This window comes from Passer domesticus, chromosome 2, assembly GCF_036417665.1.
Source record: "Passer domesticus isolate bPasDom1 chromosome 2, bPasDom1.hap1, whole genome shotgun sequence".
Classification (NCBI taxonomy): Eukaryota; Metazoa; Chordata; class Aves; order Passeriformes; family Passeridae; genus Passer; species Passer domesticus.
In genome coordinates, this window is record NC_087475.1 from 20,490,908 (window position 1) to 20,507,362 (window position 16,455).

General features: G+C 40.0%; 1 long non-coding RNA gene across 4 annotated transcripts in view; it reads left to right on the forward strand.

Annotated features, from left to right (window-relative positions):
* The window catches only part of LOC135293491 (uncharacterized), an 80,189-nt gene that overhangs the window by 26,256 nt on the left and 37,478 nt on the right, over window positions 1–16,455 (forward strand). For 2 of the 4 annotated variants that reach the window (XR_010355603.1, XR_010355604.1), the window contains one exon: window positions 13,470–14,172. The exons of 1 other annotated variant lie outside the window; for it this stretch is intronic. This is a non-coding gene — a long non-coding RNA (uncharacterized LOC135293491). Of the gene's footprint in view, window positions 1–4,893; window positions 5,004–13,469; window positions 14,173–16,455 lie in introns of those variants that run through there. One more of the 4 variants, XR_010355605.1, reaches the window with a different exon arrangement.

A 16,455-nucleotide genomic window follows, 5' to 3' on the forward strand; every position in this document is an offset into this window, starting at 1 on the left:
CGGGTGCTGAAGCTCCTGAATTGTTCACTTTACTATAGATTAGTAAAAGCCTGCAATGAAACAATTTTTTCTACTGTTTTCTTATTTATCAAATAAGAAAGGAAGCTGCAAAAGTACAAACACATGTTACATGTTTCTTAAATGCTAGGTAGTAAATTCTGTGTAATTAACAATTAATATCACTGCAGAGATAACACAGGACAATGATCTGCACTGAATAATTTTTTGTTCTTTCCTGAGCCAGGAAGACCTGGGTGAATATATTATATATGTCTTGTCAAATTTGTCTAACTTGTTCTCAGGAATTATAGTGATAGAAATCTCGGAGTTTCCTTAGGCAGTCATCTTTCTCAAATGCTTTACAGAACCTCCCATCTAACATAAACCTCATTTGCTTCAGTTAAAACCATTTCTTTCTGCTTCTGTACATGATGAACTTGATAAACAGATTTATGTTTTTTAAGATTTCATCAGACTTACAAAGAAGATACTTATATGATGAGTTGAAATTAAAAACACTATTTATATCAATTATGGCTGTCACATATCCACCTGTTTTGTTTTTTTTCTATTTGAACAAGCTTAGGTAAAACAATCTTTGTTAAACTTTCTATTTTGTTTCCTCTGTATGATTTAGTAACACAGGTTTCTGAAAGGTTTTTTTTTTCTGATTAATCTTTGTATTGATAGAATGCAGATACATGTTCATGCAAAAAGATTAGTGATCTATTTTACTTGGGAGGTGATGTGTGATAATTGACCAATCCAATAGAAAGGTGTTCATAATCACAGACCAAATTCCAAGGTCTCTATCTTCTTTACACTTGAATGCTTCATTTAAGACATTTCAGAGTTACACACATCATGAAATATTGTGGTTTTGAGGAAAGGATTTCTGAGAGGGCCTCACTCACTGATAGCATTCAAGCTCAGGAGTTCAATATTGACCCAGTCAATATGAGTGAGCTAAATTGCTTTACAATCATGGGCAAAAAGTCCATCTGTTCCTCCTTTGTGATAGGAATGATCATATTCAGAATAAAAATACTGATGTAGTAAGAATGCTCTTTAGAAATAGAAAGTTAAAGAAAGAGGCACCCCATTTAAATCCTCAAGCTAAGACTGGAACACAAAGGTTTTGTTTTGGCACTCAAGATTCCCAGTACATCTCAACGAAGACTTTCTTTGAATTTTATTGAAAGTAGGAGCTGGTTTGTTTGCAGTTCAGCTCTTGAGAAGGCTCACAGTGGGGGTAAGCAAACAGGGCCATAGGGACTGACGTAGACAGAGGTTCTTCCAGACGTGCCACTGCTCTTTTCTCAGAGATAAAACCCAAGAGATTACAGATCAACAGTAAACTTCCTTAAGGTGAGGCCAATGGTCTAATGACTCTTTTGGCTTTACAAGGCGCAGGGTGTGTTTGGGAAGGGAAGCTATTAAAACAGATGAGGTTTGGTGATATATTGTATTCTGTGCTCCCATGGGACAAAGGGATTCTTTGATTCCTGGTCACTTCTATCCCCTCAGTTGCATTGAAGAGACCATGCTACAAACTCATTAGAGGACCAGATGTACATAAAACCTTCCCAAATAATTTTGTTGCTGCTACTGCTGTATCTTAAAAGTTGGGTCTGCTCTGAGGCCCCCAAGCAGCAGTTTTTCCTGGCTGGGAAGGCTCAGGGGAGAGGTGTCTGGGTGGCTAGGGGATCAGTGAATTTCTGGGAAAAGAAGTAGGTGGAAGTAAAACCATAGGGCTCTTTAAATGATGTGACTGCCAAAGGCAGTTGTCCACAGAGATGAAGAGGAATGAGGAGATGGTGACTGCTGGCCGCCTGTGGTGTTCCTGCTGAAGAACACCTTTTGGAGGAGTATCTCTTCACCAAATGCCTTGTGAGGCTGGTGCAGCAACAGGAGGAAGCCCCAGGGGAGTTGGGCACTGCAGGATGAGTGGTGACTGATGCCCATCTTTGGTGGAGTGGCAGGATTCTCTGGTCCAACCTATGGGACCCTCCTGACTCTGGCTTCCTTCTCCCCAAGGAGAACATTTCCCACAGCTTCTTTCCCAGTTGTGTCAGTGCTGCTGGAAGTACAGGGGTGTAGGAAGGAGTGGTGTGAGAGGTGACCAAGGCAAGGAAGGGGACTCTGACTGGAGGAAGGAAATGCATTCCTTGGTGAGAATGGGCAGGACAGTGAGGAGCAGAGACATGGAATTAGTTAGGGTGTCTGGTCTGTGTGTGGGGGTAGGGGCACTCTGGTTAGAGCACAAAATATCATCTGGCTATAGGGGAAGTGAGAGCTGTTCCTGTGCTGGAATATAGAGGAATATTTTAATGGGTGGTTGGGTTGGCTTTTGGTTGGGGGGGAGAGATGGAGGTCTCTGTCCCCACTATTCACCACTGCTGGTAAACTTCCTTTCTCCTACCTGAACACCTACTATCCCATAAAGCCTTACTGATGTTTCCAAAGCCACTGAGTGATGCAGATGTTTGTGAGGAGTTTCCAACAGCTCCAGTTCAGCCATGCATCTGTCTTCCATGTTCACACACATGTAGTTTTGCTGGACAAGTGGAAAATGAAAGAAATTCTTCTGCTCCAGTATGAAGTAGGTGTGTATTCCTGTTTGTTCCCCATACTGTGGGACTGACTCCTTTTGGAGCAGCTTGCTGTTGTCAGACAGGCCTTGGGAGGCATAGCTGGGCAGGCATGGGGCCAGGCTGGGAGCATCCTTTTGGATCCTGGAGGTGGGAGTGCCTATTGGGCTACCTGCTGTGAATGGGGTGGAGCAGCCCCTTCCTACTTCTTCTGTGATCCCCTTGACCACAGCTCCTGGGGCAAGTTCTCTCCAATGCATCCTACCTAAGTGCTAATCTTTTCTGAAAGATGGCAATACATGCAGCCATCAGTCTTTTGCCCTCTTCAATGCCTCCACTGAGCAAAGTGTTGCTGAGATGGATGCTGCCCATTTGTTACTGGTATTTAATTGTTCCGTGCTGATGTTGTTGAGAGAAGGATATAGAAGGGACAGTGCCTGTGTAATCTGTTTTTATCCTGTGTCCTATATCTCAACCAGCATTTTGCAGCTTTTTTCATGCCTGAGTGAATGGAGAGTGCCTATTGTTTCAATAAAATGCAGGGTGATCCTTAGTCTGAGCATCTCAGGCAGGTGTGCTCAGTGTCTGCTGACACAGTGAGCTGAAGCAATGTTTCACTGAAACACCAAACATGAGACACCAAGGCATGGCCACCACAAGCAGCTGAATGAACAGTTCCCTGAGGTGTGTCTAGCAAATGAACTTTAGTCTGGGAGTGCATGCTAATGAATCCACACACTGCCTGTCCAGTCCAGAGCCTGCACAAATGCATTTGGATAACGCTGCATTGTGCCATGAAATTATCCCCATTCTTTCACAAGGAAGAAAGATGATTGAAGTAAAGGCTGACAAGTGACAGAGCAAGTATTAAATAAAAGTTTGGAAAATAAGAGAGAGATGGAGACATAACAAGTAAGCAAATGAGAGAAAAGTTACTGAAAAGATACAAAAGTATTGACATCATAGACACTGACATGTCCTGCAGCTTAGACTACATCAGGAGGAATAGGACTTATGTGTGATTTTTAGGTTATGTTACATAGTATTGGACATACTTATCCCACATGCATATTGCACAGTATCTTGCATTACTGGCATGGTGTTTTAGCCCAACTGTTGATGTCTCCTGGGCTCTCCTTGCCTTGTCAGCCCATATTTGAGGTTACTTCTGCATATGCTGTCCATGAACATGTGGCAGCCTTCATCCTTATGCTCCATGCATGTGAAAAACAATTCCCTCCTTATAATTTTAAATTTATTCACAAAACGAACAAGAAATTAAGCAAGAAACCAGACCTCTCTGCAGTTCACAAAACTCTCTTCCAAATAGAACTGAATGTGGGGGTTAGACTAACACTCACTTTCTCTGAACAATTTGTAACATAGCAAGAAAACTTAAAACATTTTAATCAGGATTATCACATGACGTTTTGTTAGTTTTTAGGATAAATGCTTTCAACTAGTGCAATATGGACAGATATTGCCTATAATAACAAAAAAAATAATAGTTACCAGAATGATGGTTACCATAAGCACATGGTGTGACTGCCCATCTCTAAGGAAAATTAACAATTGGACCAGATGGCTAAAAGACAAATAATAATTCAGGAATGCTGAGAAAGAAATCAAATACATTAATAACCATGCTTGAATCTTCTCCAAGGGCAAAATGATACACTGTGAATGTGTTTGTCTAATCTTCTGTAGTAATAATAATTTTCAGTCCAGGCATTCTTTCTATTAGCCATATGGTTTATCAGGCTTCTCTTCCCAGCAGCAGTCCCCAGTGGAGGGACTGTGTTGCAGTTGCAGTGCTAATACAAACATCCCTGTCTGAGGAGAATGAGAAAACTGCATTTGAAATTGTTGGAGTCAGATGCTGATAAGCACTGTCAATCATGTTCCCATCTTTAGTTCTTTGTAAAACAGATATTCTTTCTTTTACAAAACTACTTAATTGTTACGGTTACAAATGTGTATCTGACTACAGCGAGTTCTGGCAATTGTTACTTGGAATGAAGGTACAAAGAAATTGTATGAGTTCCTGTGAGCAGAACTATTTGCACCAAAGTATCCTTCATCTTATAGCTCTACATGTATGATAACTGTATGTGATAGACAAACCAGCCCTTTTATTAAGAAAGAACACAGGAACTCCTCCCCCCCACTCCCTGCCAAAAAAAAAATTGTTAGGAACAGAATTAAATAGTTAATTAAGTTCAATATTGATTTTTTTTTAAACTAAAGTTTTATCCCCTTTACCTTGACTAATGATAATTTTCCTCTTATTTTAATCTGGAAGATGAGAAACCTCCATTGTCTTGGTACAAACAGGATTTGCTTGATGATTTTTTCCCTAGATGTTCTTCAGCTTTGGGTTTTGTGCACAGCCTGAGGAGAAGGGCTACGCAGGTAATGGAAACAGCTTAATTTGTGTTCCTCATGAGCAAATTAATCACAGTTGCAATTAAATATGCAATTACATTTGTAAAGTTGTACAGTACAGATGAATTGAACTCAAGTCATTCTCAGCAGACTTGTTCTACATAGAATATAAGTACTAAAAGTGAATATGACTTCTTTTTCCTTCTGATGTCCCTCAAGACTCCTTGCTAAAGTCATCCCTATTGTACTGTGGGCTTTATCCTGGGATGCTTATGTGAAATTGATTATTTTACTCTCTCAATAAAAAAAAAGGAACTTGAAATGCAAACATGAGTAACTAAGGCCAACATTAAGCAATGTTGTGATGCCAAAGCAGTGTAAGGAGGCCTCTGTGTAAATGGAAATCAGACTTTATGTTTATGTGAATTACACATCTGCAAAATATCTATAATATAGGACATAGCAGTTGTTTAATTTTTACCTAATTAGAGAAGCTTGAAAACATCTGGCATTTGACACCAATCCATTTTTTCATTGTATCCTCTCTTGGTAAGCTGGGAATGGAATATAATATATCCCACGAGATGCGCTTTAGTTTATGACAGGTGTGCATTTCCTAGCTGGTCATTCATTGCATGACACTATTTGTTTCCCACAGATACAGCTGGAAATACATTTATTTGGCAGTGAGGAATTTGCAAGGGGGGGAAAAAACTGATTTAGAAGGAAACTTACATCAGAGATGTAGATATATAAGGTTTGCACAGAAATCTCAATGTGGCATTTCGTAACTTTCACAGACATTTGCTTTGTCAACCAAAATACCATAAATTTAATAAAGAATTGGTGCAAAATTTCCAACATTAGTATAAAAAGTAAAATGATATGTGTGTTGTCAAGCTATAATCACTCCCGTAGCATATGTAACTTTTTATTTAAGCACTGAGCAAGTTACTGCTGTTGTGCTTTCTGCTGCTAGGAATAAGGGGATGAGTGAAGTTGTCCAACTGTTGGCCAAGGGGCGCTTTGGGCTCTGTGTGGGGTCTGGGCAGGGAACAGGGAGCAGAGCTTTCTCCTCCTTCCTCATCCTAGAGGATGTGGGAAGCCCTGGGACTGCATGAGAGATTGTGGGAAAAGCTTGACAGAGCTCATATGGAGACTCTCATTCTCTGATGACAACAAGAGCAGCTCTAGATGTGCTGCTCACAGAGTGCTTGCTTAGGAGCAGCATCAGCCTGGCACGTGGTCTGGGCTGCTGCACTCAGCAGGGCCAGCCATAGCCTGGGCAGCAGCTCTGAGCTGTGCTGGCAAACTCCTGCCCTCCAAATCAGCCATGCAGACCACCACCTGTGGGCAATGGACCCAACTGGCTTCCAAATTACCCCTGGAAACAGTTTGTGAGTGCTCCCCACAGTGTAAGTCAAAACCACACCAGAAGTGAATGATACACGTGGCCAAACTGTAGTGCCTGGGAGAATCCCCTTGTGTCACTTACTGGTGTGGGCATACTTCAAATGTCCCTGTTTAATTTATTGCTCTTGACGTGGAGTTTCCCTAGAAAACCCTATGAGGTGTATACAGAGTAGTGAAAGTTCCTAGTTTAGCTAAACTTCACAGCATAAAAAAGGCCATTTCCCTAATCCAGGATTCTTTGTTTAATTGTAACACTTCTGGCTTTGTTGTTGTTGCTATTTTTTTTTTCCATTTTAAATGAAGATAATTTTTATAAAACCTTCCACAAATCTTTTAGGATGGAAAATGTCATGTAGCCCCTTGCCAGATAAAAATATGTAGGACGTGTGTGTTTTAGTCCCATATGAATATCTCATGAAGCATATGCATTCAGACCACGGGTACTGTGGACTTACAGTTTTCTATTGCAGGCTCTGTCCTTATCCTCAACCAAAGGAAATGACTACGTTTCAAGTTTTTCCCCTCAGATGAATGAAGGATGGTGACTAATTTTCTGTATTGGATTTGGCACCAAAAAAAAAAACACCAAAAAAACCCCAACCAAACAAAAAAAACCCCAGCAAAACAAAATCCCCAAAAACCCAAACCAAAAAAAACCCCCACCAAAATCCATCATAGCTGTGTAATTGGGAAGGGATTTTTTTCCCCCCCATATGGAATATGGAATATGGAATATGGAATATGGAAAACCTTCACTCCTGGTGGAAACAGGCCCAGTTCAGTGCTGGTGGATATGAAGAAATGAGGTTGGTGTGGGTTTGAATAATTATTTTTCACTGACCTGTTAATCTTTTCTCTCACTTCATTAAAAAAAAAAAAAAAAATTAGTCTTCTGTTATTCTTAAGTTTTTTCTTGTCCTGTCATGCCCCCCTGCCCCCCTGGAAAAAAAATGCTTGATCTGATGACATTGTCAAAATGGATTTATGGATTTGTTTACTACCAGGATTCAGAATGGGATGAAACAAGTTTGCATTTAGGAATGGATATGACAGATGCTGCTTTCTGAGAGCTGATTCTTGCCATAATTTTTAAAAATAGATTGCTATTGTAAAATGATTCATGACTAAAGAAAATTGAGGGTAAAAAGAGTACTTATATAAGTTCTGAAAATGGCAGCCTGGCATTTCTAAAGCTGAGAGGTGAAATGTAACAGCTCTGTGAAAAGCATTTCCTCTTTTGTTTTTGGCATGTTTTCACTTATAGCCAGGGTGGTCCTGAGGATTTGTGGGCTCGGAGAGAACAGGAAAGATTTCTCATAATATATTCCTTTCCCTCCTGTTTCCCTCTTCTTTCTTTGTTTGTTCTTATATATATATTTTAAAAATTATTTTTCTTTTCTTTTCTTTTCTTTTCTTTTCTTTTCTTTTCTTTTCTTTTCTTTTCTTTTCTTTTCTTTTCTTTTCTTTTTTTTCTTTTCTTTTCTTTTCTTTTCTTTTCTTTTCTTTTCTTTTCTTTTCTTTTCTTTTCTTTTCTTTTCTTTTCTTTTCTTTTCTTTTCTTTTCTTTTCTTTTCTTTTCTTTTCTTTTTCTTTTTTTTTCTTTTTTTTTCTCTTTTTCTTTTTCTTTCACATTTTCCCACTCTCTCCTGTTGTGCTTGGGTCCAAAGAGCAGCATGTCAAACATTTGGATACAAGTATGTCCTGTATCCTTAAAGGGCAACACGTGCCCCCCAAGCCCCTCCAGAGAACACATTGTTGGCACAAATTTCTTGGGCTGGTGCATGGAGCAGTGTCTGCTCCCGGGGGCTCCCAGCCCTGCTGGGGTTTTGCTGCTGCTTTTCCCCATGTGCTCCCTCTGCCTGTCCTGAGAGAAAGGGACATTTTGCTTTGTGCTGCCCTGCAGGAAGCCCACGGCAGGGATGAGACTTGATTTCCCTCTGCCCCATTTCTTGCAACTCCATTGATGTTTGGTTGTTTTGGTTATTTAATTTGGTTGGTTTATCACTTCTCTGAATTGCACTTACAGCTTTAGCATAATTGAGTTTTCAAGTCTCTGAATCTTCTCCCAACTGCTTTTCTCAGTCACTGTAATCTAATATTCCCTGGTCTTTACATTGAAAATTTCAGGCCTTGTTTCTTCCAAATATGCATATTAAGGCTATTAAACCCTCCTAGACCTTAAACCCTCCTCAGTCACATCAGAAAATTAGCATTTTTAGCCATTGCCACTTCCATTTAATAGTATCACAGCCAAACCAGATGATGTGAGAGAGCACATTGGCATTGAAGTAGCCCTTGCTGAGGAGAAACACATTCCAGAGGAAATTGGTTCACATGTCACCAACTTACACATATTTTGAAAATTAGGTTCTCAGCCACGGGTTTCAGAGCTGATTTATTTGTCTTTATTTTTGCTAAATTTGTTCAAATGAATTTCTATTGAACTCACAAGTTGCCTCTGACGCAGGATGAGGAAAGGTTCATGCAAAGAATGCATAGTGCAGACCAGTGTGTACGTGGAGGTCAAGCCAGCCTTGTGAAATGCACAGAAACAGTTGATGGCAGTATCTGACCAAGTCCACAAAAACAACTCAGGGATTCATGAAGCCTAAGCTAGAAGGCAATAGTGTGATCTGCTCTCTGTATCTCACAGGCTGCTACCCTTCATCCCCTTATCCATGTTGAACACATTGCTTCCTGTTTAAGTTAAACATGCCTTCCAAAAAGGCATCCGGTTTTGATCTGAAATTAGGGAAGGTTTGCTTTGATAGCTTTTTGTCGATGATTGACAAAGTCCAAACAAATGATTACTTTCAATTTAACTTTATCTGGCATCAGCTTCTGACCACTGAGGATTATGCTCTTCAATTAATGAGCCTGCTGTTTTCTCTATGACATAACTGCATGCAGCCATGTCGTCTGTCAATCTTCTCCTTGTTAAGCTCAGTCTCTATGTCTGCCTCTTGAAGATATTTTCTATGCCTCAAATCCTTCTTTTGTACCTTTCACAAGGTTTTCAATAGTCTTTCAGAGGTGCAAACTGTGAATTGTAGCTGGCATCTTAATATGTTACTGTGCCTCCTGGCAGTTATGGCAATTAAGAAAATACATTATTTGATATAACATATAAAAGTTGAATACACTAAGTGAATTATCCCCATATACATTAATTTAAGATTATGGATCCCATCACTGCCTTCAAGCTGGTGACAGCTGGCCTTCAGTATGTATATGGCTGGTACTGGTTTTCAGGATTCTGTAACCATTTTAGCCTATGCCAGAAGGAATTTTTTTTTCATGAAGCAGCTACATGCTTTAAATTAAAAATTTATGTTTGCCACATACTGTGAAATGTTCTCTTCATGTTCTCATCACCAGTCATAAGATGTTTGAAATTCTGCTGGCTCTCTTTTGAAGAACAAAGGAAAAAAAAAAGAAAAAGGAAAGATCCTTCTGGTCTAAATTGGGTTTTGTTTGTGTTTTCATTGATAACATGATTTAGTGAAGGAGTGAGAGAAGAGGAGAAAAGCTTAGGAGAAGGTACAGATAACTCCCTAGCTGGTAGGGTGGTTTCCTCTCAAGCTGGAGACTGGTGATAATGAAGGTCTGTCATTCCCATGCTGAGGACCTTCTCTTAGCTCAGATGACTTCAGCCTTGTGGAATCTCCTGCACCTCCTGGCAGCCCAAGGGAGATAGCTCACCAAAGATCTTTTTTGCCATGCTCTGCTTTCCTTAGCTACCCTACTTTGCTTATCAGAACCATTTCACTCAACAAAGTGTGCATCCCTGGGACATAAACTTGGCAATGGTTTTGATAATTTGGGTTTGTGTAGCACGTGGTCCATGCTTTTCCCTGTCATTAATGCTCTCTTAATCGTGTCTGGAATTCTGCAAATGTCAGGAATTCAAGCAAGACATGGCCTGGATTTTTCAGGGCAGATGCACTTTGACCCTTTTTAGGAGAAGATTGAGGGGGACTGCTGGATATATTAGTTTTCTTTACCTTCCCCCACCCTGCTTCTCCAAGTAACATCCCCTCCCAAATTATTCAGTGCTAGCTGTCTGCTTGCACAGAATAGGCTAGGGCTAGGAGAGCATGCTAGTGACTCTTGTGAGCAATGTATTTATCTTATTAAAGAAAATGAACTTTTTTGTGAAAGAGATATTGTAGAGATTCTTGTTCTTCATAACTTGTTGTATTGTACCTCTTGTATGAGGATGGGTAGGAGAGGGATTTTATCAGCAGTTCGTGCCTGTCTCCCCAGTCCCACTTGGAGGTTTCTCTTTATCTTTGTCAGCATGCCCTATTTTGTATATGCCAAATTGCTCTTTCTTTGTCACTTGCAAGTTCAGTCTTCTGGGGATTCACGTATTGCAGCTTTTGTGGGAATATTTGTAAAACCTGTTTGTTTGCCTTTTGACTCTTTTCCATGGCTCAGGTCATGAATTAGGCAGAGATTCACAACCCACCTCCTGTGATGAGCTCAGTGATACTGCCTGGGAGCCACAGGGGTGGTGTCTGACCTGTTTGGAATAATACATGCCTGAAAACCAGGGAACGGCATTCATGTGTTTGTGTCCTAACATGTTAGGTCCTTTACTTCCTAAATCATGTGACAAATCAGATTGTGAATTTAGCAATTAAGACACTATTTCTGTCAAGTCTAGTTAGACATGGCTTCTTAAAATGTGCTTGATGTGGCTGGGCAAATCTCAGTATATGACAATATTTCTGAATTTTCATTAATACTCAGTTTCAGTTTCCCTGATCTGATTTGCTGGGAGGCTGATGTGTGAAGTGACCTTAATTCTGCAGAGGCTGGAGAAACACAGGAGATGTTTGGTATTGCCAATTTCCCTATGCTTCTGAATGAGCTTTGTGTTCTCTACCTTTCACCTTGTGGCTTTCAACATGAGAACTAAAAGAAACTTATTATTTTTATTAAAGTCATATGTTAGTGTCACTTTGTAGTTTTCTTCTGTGAAATGATTATTGAAACTAAAGTGATTAAATTGGTATAACCTTGTGCTGTCCTCATTTGGTATAGCAGTGATCTGAGTGGATTATCTGTAAATGCTGAGTAATCCTTGCCTCAAACTGGGATTATATAGCTGGTAATAAACAGCATCGTAAAACTGACATCACTCAGCCAATGTTTTTCTTTAAACTTAAGTGATGGTTTGTATACACTTTAGAGAGAAAATTTCTCCCATTAGAAAGGCTGGGGGAAGCCACCTGGAAAGTACACTCATCTGCAAATGCAAGCTTTGAGCCTAGGGTGGTCAAATAAGTTAAAGAGATAGAGAGAAATAGAGGAGAAAAAATAAATGTGTACAATTTCTCCATCTTGCACATTTTGCCAGCAATAGCCAGAGGGATGGCTTTGACCTTAAAGTAAGGTTCACTTATAGCACCATGGATTTATCTTTCCTGATAGTTAATACTGTTAATATATATGAAGAGTGGGTTGTTTATCCAGAAAATTTTCTTCCTTTTTAACTAAATCCCAGTGCTAGACAATCTTTCAACATGCAAAGTGTTGTTCAGCATACAATAAAATTTCTTTTTTTTTTCCATAGCTGAAAAGTGAATTCAGTTTGACCCTGATCTCAGCTTTTGAAATCTTAGAATCAACTTTGTTATACTAAACATGATTTAAATATTTCTTATGTTATCCATCAAATTCTGGTAGCAGGCAGTCATTAATGGCTCTGCATATGTACATAAAGAAGAGTGAGATGTTCTGCCCAAAGTCATAAAGTAAAAAAAAATAGTGAAATATTTTGCCCAAAGTCATAAAGTAAAAAGCTATTGGCAAATCTCAGACATTTAGATTCATTATCTGGTATCTCTTGCACCTAGACCCAGTTGCTCATTGACTGATGTTATAAATTATTTGCCTCTACAGAAAGCTTTTGGTGATCTTACTCTCTCAGAGCCAAACTGCAAAAACTGAAAGAGGCAGCTCATATTAACATGCAAACAAGTACATAATGTGTTAAAAAACAAGCCATGGGTTGCATCTTTGGAATTTCATGCAGTTCACTGGGATCTCAGAAAACACAACTTTAATAGGGGGCTTACTGCTGTATAGCCTCAGGAGTGAAAACCCAAGCACTCCATAGCTAGCTCTAATAGTTTTCCCTTTCAAGATATTGACTAGTTTATTTATAGTTACTTTGCTTTTTGTAGCAGGGCTAATGTCAATGACAAATGAAAGTTGTGAGAAAACCCCACTATTTTTAGAATTTTTAAAAGATAGGCTTTATATGCAGTAATTCAAGTTATATATAGCAAGCTGCTATGTTTTGGGGAGAATTTACTTTTCATGAACATTTTTAATGCTTTAATACATTGAGAATAAATACTTTTTGGTTTGCATCCAGTTTAGAATGAAAATGGCAAGAGGATGTGATGGAAAGGAGTAATGAGAGCACAGGAGAAAGATGAAGGGATGACAGCAGCAACTTTTGGGTAGAAAGGAACTAATCAACTGGAAAACTGTTTCTATACATATATATATTAATATCTATCTATCTATCTATCTTATGCATACTCTTTTCATAAGCACAGTCTAAGTCAGAAGAGAAATATGTCAGAGGCTAAATGAAATGATTTTGCAGGCTATATTTGGGCAATATACCATTGTTTCCCCATTCTTCTCCTAGGTCAACACCTACCTGCTAAAAGTAAACACATCTTTTATGGGAGAGACAGCAAGGTTGTCTTGTACATTCTGCACCATCTGGGCAGTGTGCACTCTTCTCCTGTGCTTGGCCTTCTTGCTGCAGCACATATCACAGCTTTCCCCTCTGCTGGAAACACAGTGTTTGTATTGGATGGAACTCAGGACAGGGAACTGTGTGTATAGGCATTAATTATAGGAATCAGGTTCATAAACTTGCCTGTTAGAAAATTAAACACGGGCTTCAATTTTGCAAAGCTGCTATTTCCTCCACACCTATTTTCTTATTGCAAGAGATTTGTACAAATTTTCTGTGGATTAAGAGTGGTCAGTCCACATTTAACAGCTATATGATAAGTCAGACCTTTTAAAGATGTCCCTTTTGTTTCCACAGCTTCAACAATGGCTCCTAAAATTCTCTGAAATGAAGCAGAAACAGCTATCTCATCCAGTAATTTCCCCACAAAGTTTGCTGATGCTTGAACACAGATTGTCTGAACACACAAACTGTTTTAGGACAGTGGACAGGATGGAGTTACACCAAATACCATCTCAAAGGGAAGGGCAGCAGTGGGAGCTGGGGCTTGTGCTCCTGCAGAGAACTGCATTCATGGCTGTGTGGGGGAGGCTTGGAGCACTGCAGAATGAAGAGCTAATGCTGTGTTTGGCCACAAGATAAGCTGTCAGCACATCCCTGGCCAGTTCAAGCCTGTGCATGGATGAGTTCTGTGCGCCTTTGATAGGTTAATAAAGCAAAAGGAGGACAAACACTGGGGGCTTTGGATGAGTGTGGCTTAAACCCTAAAAGGAAAGCTGCTGGCAGCTCATGGTTTACTTTGGACATCTTCTCTAATGGGAAGAGGCAACGATCTTTAATTTCTCAATTCTTCTAGTGTGTAGTAGAGAGGTGGCTGTTAGCAGGATGCACTTCAGCCAGCAATATCTTCTGGTGTGCTCCAGTCTCTTCTATAAGAGTGTGTTGCTGTAGAAAAGTTGGTATGTGAACTGAGGAAAATATGTCACTATGGTACTAAACTAAACATATCACCCCTTGCTTTTGTAATGTAATCTGTTTGTCACTGTAAATAAGGAAGGAAATAAATTTTAAAATATCCACAAAACTTTATTCTTTTTTCTTCCTTTCCTATACTGTCTGAATAAAATCTAGTCACACAGATGTGTAATTCATCCTCTTCTTAATCAAGAGCAAATTATAAAATGAAAGTCAAGGTATTAAGCTCTTTTCTCAAACTACTGAGATGATTAGGCTCCAATTCAATGTTTTAATTTCCTATCACAGGAGTTTTACTGTTTGCCTTAGGAGGAATGCCTTAAGAGAGTTAGGTCTGTAATTCCCTAGACTCTCATCACATATTCACAAGCCTGAATAACCCCAGACACTACACTGGATTCCAACTTCTGCTTTTGACAGCTATTTTTAGTCTGTCGTATTTCTGCCTTTGAACACTATCCCAGCTGAGATCCAGACTGAAAATCTGAACTGCTAATCAGCATTTGGCCTCGTGTGAGTGCAGATGAGCCATCCACAGTGGCTTTGTGCATCCCCAGGGATGGAGCCTGAGGCTGGTGTGCAATGCTCATTGTCAGCCTTTCCTGGGGATCCATTTCTCAGTGTGTTGTCGGGGTGGCACCATGTCTGCCAGAACTGTCACCTCCAGCATCTTGTGTCTTCTCCACCCATGGGATGTATGTGAGTTGTGCCTCCCATGGCAGGCATTCTCACCATCTCCCCTGAGTCACTGTCAACAGCTTGGTCCAGTTTGGTGAAGTTTAAGGCTGAGACCATTTATGTGGAATGAGAGATGGTTGTAAACACCTTTCAGCCCTTCCAAAATCTAGTAATTTTGTTCAGTTTGTTTCCTGAATTACACCACAAAGTCTTGAGCCAACTTTATGCCTTGTCACAAAAAGTGAAATCTCACCAGGAAGGGGGTGCCTTTCCCTTTTCACCACTCTCTCAAACCATAACCACTGTTTGGCTGCCCCATCTGTATGGCTGTCTGACAAAAAAGATGCTGGACTTCATGGAGCCCCTGTGGGAATGCTGGCCTTCCACACCCTGGGAAGGCAGAGGGTCAACTTAAAAACTAAAAAACTGAGCCAACTATTTAGTACTAAATGAACTATTGACGTCTCCCTGTGGTCACAGACACACACACAGACAGAGCCATAGGACACAATGTAGAAGTAATGTGTTCTTACAGTTCTGGTGTCTGTAGGGAAAGTCATGGGTCCCCATGACTCACAACAGAATAGCAGATCACCTAAGGACTGCAGGATGTCTTGGAAGGCAGCCAGTCTCTATTTCAGGAGCAAAGCAGCCAAATTCACTCCCAAGTGTATTGTTTCTGATTTGGAACCAGCTGGGTCGATGCTGGACTAGGGGACCCTGCACCACAACCAACTGCACAACCTTTAGGTACTGATCCCTTCAGGATAACCACTGTGCTTAGTCACTCTGCTGAACCTGCACTTGGACTGAAATAGCAGAGTTCTATGGGTCCACACCAAAATTCACTGAAAGTCCAGGTCAGAAGTGAAGTAAAGCATCAGCACTGAGCCGATTTAGCTGATTCGGTGGTGGTGAGCTCCTTAATGGAAAAAAGTGCACAGGGCCACGTAGGCCAGTTACACTGGGTCACTGAGCTAGGAGACGTATCGGCGATCTGTCTCGTCACATCTTGGGCATTTTGTTGAAATTATAGAAGACTTTTATAGTGTAGATATTTGTGTAGATGTTTGTAGACATAAAGTATACTGCTGCATTTGTGAAGAGAGTCAACCTTGCACGGCACAAGACAAATACTGACTGTGTACTGCTGTGTGTGCTCAGCAAATAGCTAAGATTCCTTCAGGGTTTTAGTGGATGGATCCATTCCCCAGTGTTTTTAACAATAGTATGGCAACAAAAGGAATAAAAAAGAAAAATAAGAGGCTTAAAACTGTCATTTACAGACTAGAAGCACCACAGATTTTCCTGTAAGTCTTTCATGTCTTTATTCAAATTTCATATCGGCCAAACCAAATTAAACAAAAAGGAAATAATGTTTCAAAGGAAGCCTTCTTGCAGCAGTTTATGCTGAATATTCTTCTGAATGGAAAGACCTTTCCTCCCTGCTGTTGTAATTTAGCATGGGAAAAACTGATATTCCTGCACACAGTCCTGCAAATAAATGGGGTAGTGTGTAGCTGGGAATCTTCCAGTGGAACTTTGCAGCAAAACAAATCACTAAACCAGTGTGCCAGAATATTTGTTCTGGCAACAATATTGATTTGACTAAAGCTCAGTAAATCGGCCTTAAATTTCTAAGGAAACAATTTCTATATTTCTGTTAGTTTTATTCTAATACACACATAGG